The sequence below is a fragment of the Chrysochloris asiatica genome, unplaced genomic scaffold (assembly GCF_000296735.1).
Source record: "Chrysochloris asiatica unplaced genomic scaffold, ChrAsi1.0 scaffold00142, whole genome shotgun sequence".
In the NCBI taxonomy this organism is placed as follows: domain Eukaryota; kingdom Metazoa; phylum Chordata; class Mammalia; order Afrosoricida; family Chrysochloridae; genus Chrysochloris; species Chrysochloris asiatica.
The window spans coordinates 190,646-199,778 of record NW_006408660.1 but is presented as its reverse complement, the minus strand read 5'-3'; the positions used below and the strand labels follow the sequence as shown (position 1 = coordinate 199,778).

The 9,133-nt window shown below is 40.5% G+C and overlaps 2 pseudogenes; both read left to right on the top strand.

The window, feature by feature from the left end:
• Positions 1-606: 606 nt before the first annotated feature.
• LOC102830010 lies at positions 607-1,361 on the top strand (annotated as a pseudogene).
• Positions 1,362-4,922: 3,561 nt separating this feature from the next.
• The window catches only part of LOC102827937, a 30,900-nt pseudogene continuing 26,689 nt past the window's right edge, over positions 4,923-9,133 (top strand).

Below are 9,133 nucleotides of genomic sequence, written 5' to 3'. Positions count from 1 at the left end.
AGAAGATTGAGGTTGTCAAAGACTTCATTTTGCTTGAATCCACAATCAACATTTAATGAAGCAACAGTCAAGAAATCAAACAACATCTTGCATTAGGCAAATCTGCTGCAAAAGACCTCTTTACAGTGTAAAAGGACACAAATGTCAGTTTGATGACTAACATCAGATCCAAGCCATGGCATTTTCAATAGTCTTATATGAATGTGTGATGAGGTCCTGGTGTGGCTCTGTAGGGTAAGCACTGGACTGCTAATCACAAGGTCAGTTGTTCAAACCCACCAGCTACTCCTTGGAACTCTATGTAGGGTTGTTATGAGTTGGAGCTGACTCGACAACACTTAGCAACAACAACAACAAATACATGTGAAAGTTGGACAATGAATAAAGAAGGCTGCAGAAGAATTGATGCATTTGAGTTATGGTCTTGGTGGAGAATATTGAAAATACTGTGGACTTCCAGAAGAACTAACAATTCTGTTTTGGAAAAAGTACATGTCAGCTCTTCCTGTCACGGGCTGAGTCCTTTTGGCTTGTGGGTCTCAGGGACCCAAAAACTGAGTTTTTTGCACCCCAGAGGCTGTGCCCAGTGGCTTTGCTGCTGTCACCATGCCACAAAACGAATACATTGAGTTACACCGTAAGCGCTATGGATATCATTTGGATTATCATGAGAAAAAGAGAAAGAAGCAAAGTCGAGAGGCTCGTGAATGTTCGAAGAAGGCCAAAAAGATGATTGGTCTGAAGGCAAAGCTCTACCATAAACAGCACCATGCTGAGAAACCACAAATGAAAAAGACTATCAAGATGCATGAAAAGAGAAACAAAAGAATGATGAGCAGACTCCACACGGTGCAGTACCTGCCTATCTGCTGGACAGAGAGGGGCAGTCCCGAGCTAAAGTACTCTCCAATAGGATTAAACAAAAACGAAAGGAGAAAGTGGGAAAATGGGACGTCCCTCTGCCCAAAGTCCGTGCCCAGGGAGAAACAGAAGTATTAAAAGTTATTCGGACAGGAAAGACAAAAAAGAAAGCATGGAAAAGATGGTTACCAAAGTCTGCTTCGTTGGAGATGGCTTTACATGAAAACCACCTAAATACGAAAGATTCATCAGACCAATGGGCTTACGTTTCAAGAAGGCTCACGTAACACATCCTGAGCTTAAAGCCACCTTCTGCTTACCAATACTTGGTGTGAAGAAGAATCCCTCATCACCACTTTCTACAGCTCTGGGTGTGATCATCAAAGGGACTGTCATTGAAGTGAACGTGAGTGAGCTGTGCCTGGTGATACAAGGAGGCAAGGTTATCTGGGGTAAATATGCTCAAGTTATCAACAATCCTGAAAATGATGGATGTATAAATTCAGTCTTACTGGTGTGACAGCAGTTTCCTTTAAGTCATTCCTTATTGGTGAAGACTAGAACCAGGAAAGTCACCATCTCCTATGTTTCTGAGTACTACCGAATAGCCTTACCCGTCTGCAATTAAGAACTATTTATGATGTTATTTTAAAAACATTAAAATTGTCCAGTTTTAAAAACCAGTTTTACATTCTCAGGATTTTAGGTGTTCATAAAACTAAGTGATTGAAAGAACATTGTGGGAATAAACTTCATCACTACTTGTAGTGATGAGTAGGTACTCAGTTAAAAAAAAAAAAAGTACATGTCAGAATGTTCTTTAGAAGTGAGGATGGTGAAACTTCACCTCTTATACTTTGGATGTGTCACCAGGAAGGATCAATCAGTCCCTGGAGAAGGACATCCTGCTTAGTAAAGTAAAGCGTCAGCCAAAAAGGAAAAGACCTTCCCATAGCAGGCACAGTGACAGTGACAATGGACTCAAACATAACAACAATTGTGAGGATGGCACAGGACTGGGCAGTGTTTTATTCTGTTGTGCATAGGTCTGCTCTGCATTGGAACCAACTCAATGGCACATAAGAACAACAACAATGACTGTACTACCCCAACCTAGAATTTAATTCATCATAGCCTAAAACAGGAGTTACTAAAATGCTTTACTTCTCATGCACTCTTAGAAGGCAGTTATTCTCCCAAGACATTCTCTTCCTGTGTTGGGTTTTCCTTATCAGGAACCACAAGACCATTTGTATTTAGAAAACAATCTATTTTAGCTCTTTTCATTCTAAACACCAAGAGAGAACTGATTGGACCTCTCATAAGGAAATTGGGACCCAATTAGGAAAACATCTCCTCCGTACATGACAGGAGACCTTCTTGCCAGCCTGTTGGGAGTAGGGCTGGAGATAGATGGAGCCTATCTGATGCTGTTGCCTTGAGAGAAAGTGCTGAGGTGAAGGTTTAGTAATAGTGCAGACCATCCCTGCCAAAGGCGACTGTGAGAAGGAGATGGGAGGGAGCAGGAGAGCAATGGCCTCTGGGGCCACAGCAAAGTCTGCTGACATTTCATTTCTTTGACAGTTGTGCAGATCATTCAGTATACTGTTCTGGGGGTCTGAAAGGGAGAGAATGGCCATAGTAAGAAAAGTAAAATGGAACAGATTGACTGACCCTGTAACCAAAAGAGACAGAGTAGAGTCTCTCATGGGAATCGGAAGTTGTCAATAATTTCTTGTTTGGCTGAGAAAGAGAAGTAACAAGTCTATTGCCATAATTTGCTTACTGAAACTCTCCTTTTGTGATTACTTGTCCATCTGGTAAGAACTAGGAGTTTCTAGTCCCTACATGGCTCAAGAGGATTGTGATTGACTATTAACTTAAAGGTTGGAGGTTTGAACCTACCTTATGGCTCCATGAAAGAGCCATTTTTTTTTGTAAAAAAAAAAAAAAAGCTTTGTAAATAGCAGTTCTACTCTGTAACACATGAGGTTTCCCTAAGACAGAGTTAACTCAATGGCAATAGGCTGTTTTTGTTTGTTTTTCACATCCCTTTGCAGTGAGACTTTGCAATGAGATTCCCACTCCTTGAATCCAGAATGGATCTTATGACTATCTTTGGTCAACAGGATGTGGCAGAAGTGATATTGTGCCATTTCTAAGCAAGAAGCACTTGCTTAGAATTAAGCACTTGCACTATCTTTGAGAAACGTTACCAGATGCCACATAAACAAAGCTAGTCTGCAGGAAGCTGAGGTGCATGTGGACCATAGTCAAATCACATCAATTGTCACAACTGAGGGCTCAGAGTTATTAGAGTCCAGCCAGGAGCAAAGTCTAGCCAGTAAAGCTGCCTTCCACCCTGTACTAGAACATAGAAGCATGAAAGTAGCCAGCCAAGATTACAATAACCACTCAGCTGAGCACCTCCTAAATTAGCACTACAGAATTGTAAACTAAATAAATGGTTATTTTAAGGCCTGAGATTTAGGGATGTGTCTATATAGCAATATAGTTAACTGATGTACTCCTATTGTTCAGACATCCCCGGAGGACAGCGACCTTGAACATTTCAATGAGAAAACACAGGTACACGAAGGTAGGCTGTAAAATCCGTGAAGGCAAGGGTCACATTTTCCTGTTCAATCCAATAGCTCAGAAAGTGGTACACAGCAGGGGCTCAATAAATCTTGTTATATTGAGTTTGGAAATGAAGAAAATCAGGCATATTCAAGAGGATTGCTGTGGTTAGGTGCTGTCAAGTCAGTTTGACTCATAGTAACCCTATGTACAACAGAATGAAATACTGCCCAGTCCTGCACTATATCCTTACTATTGCTGCTATATTTGAATGCATTGTTGAAGCCACTTTTAAAATTCATCTCATTGAACCTCTTCTTCTTTTTCTCTGACCTTCTACTTTACCAAGCATGATGTCTGCCTCCAGGGACTGGTCGTTTCTGAAAACATGTCCAAAGTAGCATAAGACACCTTGCTTCTAAGGAGCATTCTGCTGTACTTTTTCCCAAGCAGATTTGTTTGCTCTTCTGGTAGTCCATGGTACATTCAATATTTCTGGCCAACACCATAATTCAAAGGCATCAATTAGTCTTTGGTCTTTCTTATACTCTGTCCAACTTTCACATGAGCATGAAGCAACTGAGGTCAGGAGTCAGGAATACCTTAGTTTTCCAAGTGATATCATTGATTTTTAACACTTTAAAGACATATTTTGTAGCAGATTTGTCTAATGCAATATGCCGCATGATCTACTGACTGTTGCTTCCTTGAGTGTTGATTGTGGATCCAAGCAAAATTAAAACCTTAACAACTTCAATCTTTTCTTCATTTATCATGATGTTGCTTATTGGTTAAATTGTGAGGAATTTTTTTATATATGTATATGTTTAGAATAGATCCATATTGAAGACTGCAGTTTTTTATCTTCGCCAATAAGTACTTCAGTCTTCTTCACTTATAGTAAGGAAGGTTGTGTCATTTGTACATCGCAGGTTGTTAATGAGTTTCCCTCCAATCCTATGATACTTTCTTCTTCATATAATCTAGTTTCTCAGATTAAACTTCTCAGTATCCCCTTGTTCTATTTGAACAACTTTCTCTTGTTCTATGTACAGGTCCCCATGAGGACAGTTAAGTGTTCTGAAATTCCCATTCTTCCCATTGTTATCAATTATTTGTTATGATTTACACAGTCAAAGATTTACAACCTTGGAAACCCTATACAGGGTTGCTATGAGTCAAAACTGACTCAATGGCATTTAACACAGTTGAATGCCTTTGCATAATCAGTAAAACACAGGTAAACACAATTTTTGCAGTTTTTGTGTCTTAAATTGGGATCTCTATAGAAGTAAGCAAAACCAGGGAAGCTTATATATATGCATATATAGAAAGATTTATCTCAAGGAAATGGCTCATGTGGTTGTAGAGGCTGGCAAGTTCCAAGTTTGTGGGTCAAATGTCAGGCTGGAGACTTCTCCTGACTCACACAGCTATAGGGGCTGATAAGCCCAAGGTTGGCAAGTCAGACAATAGGGCTGATGGCTGTGAAGGTGGATGACTCCAAGATGGCAGGTAAGACAGCAAGCTACTAACACACAAGCTGCAGAGGCAAACAAATTGCAGGAATGGCTTGCAATTTGACAGGCTGCTGGCTCAAGTCCAAAGAACCAGAGGTCAGATGATGACCAGCCAGATGCAAGATTCAGATCCAGAAAAAAACAAAGGAGCTTTGTCAGAATGTCTATATATATTGGACCTAGGGCACACCCCTGAGAAAGCTCCTTTAATTTGTTTGGCTGCACAAGGCTGATCTCATCATGCCAGTGATGACATTATATTAGATCTCATCATGGGGATGATCACATTATAACTGCCAAACCACTGAAAATTGTGGTCAAGCCAAGTTGACATACAATCTTAACCATCATACTCTGCTTTGAGCCAAGATCCATCTGATCTCAACAATGATAGTCATTGATCCATATCCTTTTCTGAATCTAGATTGAATTTCTGTTAGTTCCTTGTTGATGTACTGTTACAACCATTTTTAAGTTATCTTCAGCAACATTTATTTGCATGTGTTAGTCATTATACTCTGCATTCTGTTGGATCACCTTTTTCCTTTCTTTTCTTTTTTCTTTTTTGGAATGGGCACAAGTATGAATCTTTTCCAATTGGTTGGCTAGGTAGCTGTCTTCCAAATTTCTTGGCATAGATGAGTGAGCACCTCTAGTGCTGCATCTGTTTGTTGAAACATTTCAAGTGATATGCCATCAATTCCTGGAGTCTTGTGCCAATGTCTTCAGTGTAGCTTGGATTTCTTCCTTCAGTATCATTGGTTCTTGATCATATGCTATTTTCTGAAATTCTATAGCAAAATATTGAGCAACACATGAAGCATCAAAAGAAGATGGAAGAAATACAAAGAGAAATACAAGACTTGGTTGGAGTTCAAGAAGGTATCTTCTTGAGAATTTGCCAAATCTGTACCTGGAGTTATTAAAACCCTGGTTGAACTTCTATAAGAATGAATGGATGGCAAGATCAAATGAGCATCTTGAACTTAACCAAAAGAAGTGTTTTTAAGAAGAGCCAAATAGTAGTTAAACATTCTACAATGCATACTCCCTGCCCTCCCAAACTGCTGGGTCAATCACCTGCCCAGTTACCCCTAAACACAGACTCATTCCTAAAACCACACATCCAGCCTCCATGTTCTGTAGTTTATGCCTCTTAAACACATCTCAAATCTATTTACTTCTTGCTACCGCCCTAGTTTATACACTGATGACCATTTTAGTCTCATAACTAGTTTCATGACCTCCAATCCATTTCTCCCAGAGCAAAAGTGTGCTCACTCCAAAGCACCAATCAGAGCACCCATCTCCTGCTAACCTTCAATGGTTTGTCTTTACACTTAAGAAAGATCAGATTCACATTCCTCAACAGGAGTTCAAGGTCTGCGGATGCCCTCTCTTGATCTTTATCCCTCAAATCTTCCTGTTCTCTGTCATCATCAGAGAACAGTACATTTGCAGTTCAGAAGGCCTGGAACATTCTTGAGTTGGGACAGTCTACCATTCTCTATCTTGTTTGACCATTTCCTTTGCTCCTTTTAGGACTTAGATATCAGAGTCTCCTCTCCTGGTCCCCAGGTTGGGTAAGGTGGAGGCATCTATTTTACTGCTCCTCAGATCTCTATATATTTATCTGATCTCAGTGAGGTGTCAATGCCTGTGTTTGTTGGTCATCCCTCCCATGAAACTATGAACTCTGTGAGGCAAGGGCCAATTTTGCCATTTCTCTGTTTAGGACAGGTCCTGATTATAAATGCTCATTAATGTTGGTCAGATAAATGAATGAAGCAAGCTAAAACAAGGCAGAGACTTTAAGAGTGAATCACATTTGAGGGGAATCTTGATAGAACTGCAAGAACTGATTTTCATTTCCTGGTTACATGGAAAAGTCACTATTTCCAAATCACACAATCTTCTGGAACTGTGGATTAGAAATACAGATGACCAATGTCAACGTCGTGTAGTCGTTATGAATCAGGCTGCTAATCTCATGGTAAGCAGTTTGAAATTACCAGCTGTTCCACAGGAGAAAGATGAGGTTTTCTTCTCCCATAAAGGTTTACAGCCTCGGAAACCCTGTACAGGGTCGCTATGAATTGGAACCGACTCCATGGCACATAACAACAACAACAATAATGTTAGTGTCAGGCACAAATGAGGAGGAAATTCATGGATTTGCTTGGAGTCAATAATAAGCAGTGATGTTTACTGAGGACTCAGTGTGGGTTAATGGGTTGGACTTCAAGGTCAGTTTGAACTACAAGGTCGGTGATTCAAGCTCACTAGTTGCTCCTCGGGAAACCTACACAGGATTGCTATGAATTGGAATCAACTTGAAAGCCCTTAACAACAACAACCATCTGTGTCAGGCAATATGCTAAGGGCTTTATAAGTCTTATCTCATTTAATCCTTTCAACCACCTGATGAAGTAGGTTCTGTCACCATCTTCACTTTTCAAATGAAAATTCAGAAACACAGAGAATTTAAGTAATTTGCCCAAGGCTACTCAGTCAGTGACCTTGTTGTTGTTGTTAGGTGTCATCGAGTTGGTACCGACTCATAGTGACCCTATGCACAAGAGAACAAAAACCAAAACACTGCCCGATCCTGGGCCAACCTCACTATTGTTGTCACACTTGAGTCCATCGATGCTGCTACTTGGCCAATCCATCTTGTTGGGGGGGTCTTTCCCTTTTTCTCTGACCCTCCACCTTACCAAACATGATATCCTTCTCCAGCAACTGGTCCCTCCTGACAATATGTTCGAAGTATGAGAGACGAAGTTTGATCATCTTGGCCTCCAATGAGCACCCTGGCTGCACTTCTTCTAACACAGATCTGTTGGTTCTTTTGGCAGCCCATGGCACTTTCAATATTGTCCTCCAACACCATAACTCAAAAGCATCAATTCTTCTACAGTATTCCTTATCCACTGTCCAGCTTTTGCATGCATATGAGGTTATTGAAAATACCATGGCTTGGGTCAGGTACACCTTAGTCTTCAAGATAACATCTAGGTCAGTGACCTAGGTTAAGTAAAATCATTTTGCTTAAGTGAAAATTTGTTATTGTTCTTAAGTGATGTCTAGTTAGTTCCAACTCATAGTGACCCTGTATAGGCTTTCCCAGAGTGGCTGGTGGGTTTCAACTGCTGAAATTTTGGTTACCAGTCCAGTGGCTATCCTATTGTTGTTCTTGTTGTTTAAGTGGCATCCAGTCAGTTCAGACCCATAGTAACCCTGTATAGGGTTTCCAAGGAGCAGCTGGTGTGCTTAAATTGCTGACCTTGCAGTTCAAACTGATTTGCAGTCCAGCACATTAGACCATCATCCTACAGAGTATGAATTCAAACATACCAATGCTCAAGAAGGCAGCACAGTGCTGGGCAATATTTCATGATCTTAAACACAAAGAAGTCCAAGATGCATTGAAGGAATTGGCAAAGAACAAGGCACCAGCAATTGATAGAATAAAAATGGAAATCTTTCAAGAAAGTGAGATGGCACTGAAGGCACTCACTCATCTCTGCCAAGAAATTTGGAAGACAACTATCTGGCCACCTGATTGGAAAAGATCCATATTTGTGCCCATTCCAAAGAGAGGTTACTCAGACAATATCTTTGATATCCCATAAGAGTAAAGTTTTACTAAAGGCAATACAGAAACAGCTGCAAGCATACACTGACAGAGAACTTCCAGAGGCTTCAGCCGGATTCAGAAGAGGATGTGGAATGAGGGATATCATTGCTGATGTCTGATGGATCTTGGCTGAAAGCAGAGAATACCTGAAAGCAGAGAATACCAGAAAGCAGAGAATACCTGTGCTTTATTGACTACCCAAAGGCTTTCGATTGTGTGGATCATGATAAGCTATGGACAACATTGCGAAGTATGAGTATTCCGGAACACTTGATTGTGCTCATGTGGAATCTGTACTTGGACCAAGAGGCAGTTGTTCTAACAGAACATGGGAACACTGAATGATTTAAAGTTAAGAAAGGTGTGTGACAGGGTTGTATTCTTTCACCATACTGATCCAAACTGTATGCTGAGCAAATAATCTGAGAAGCTGGGTTATATGAAAAAAATGTGTCATCAGGATTGGAGGAAGACTCATTAACAACATGTGATATGCAGATAATCCAACTTTGCTTGCTGAAAGTGAAGAGGA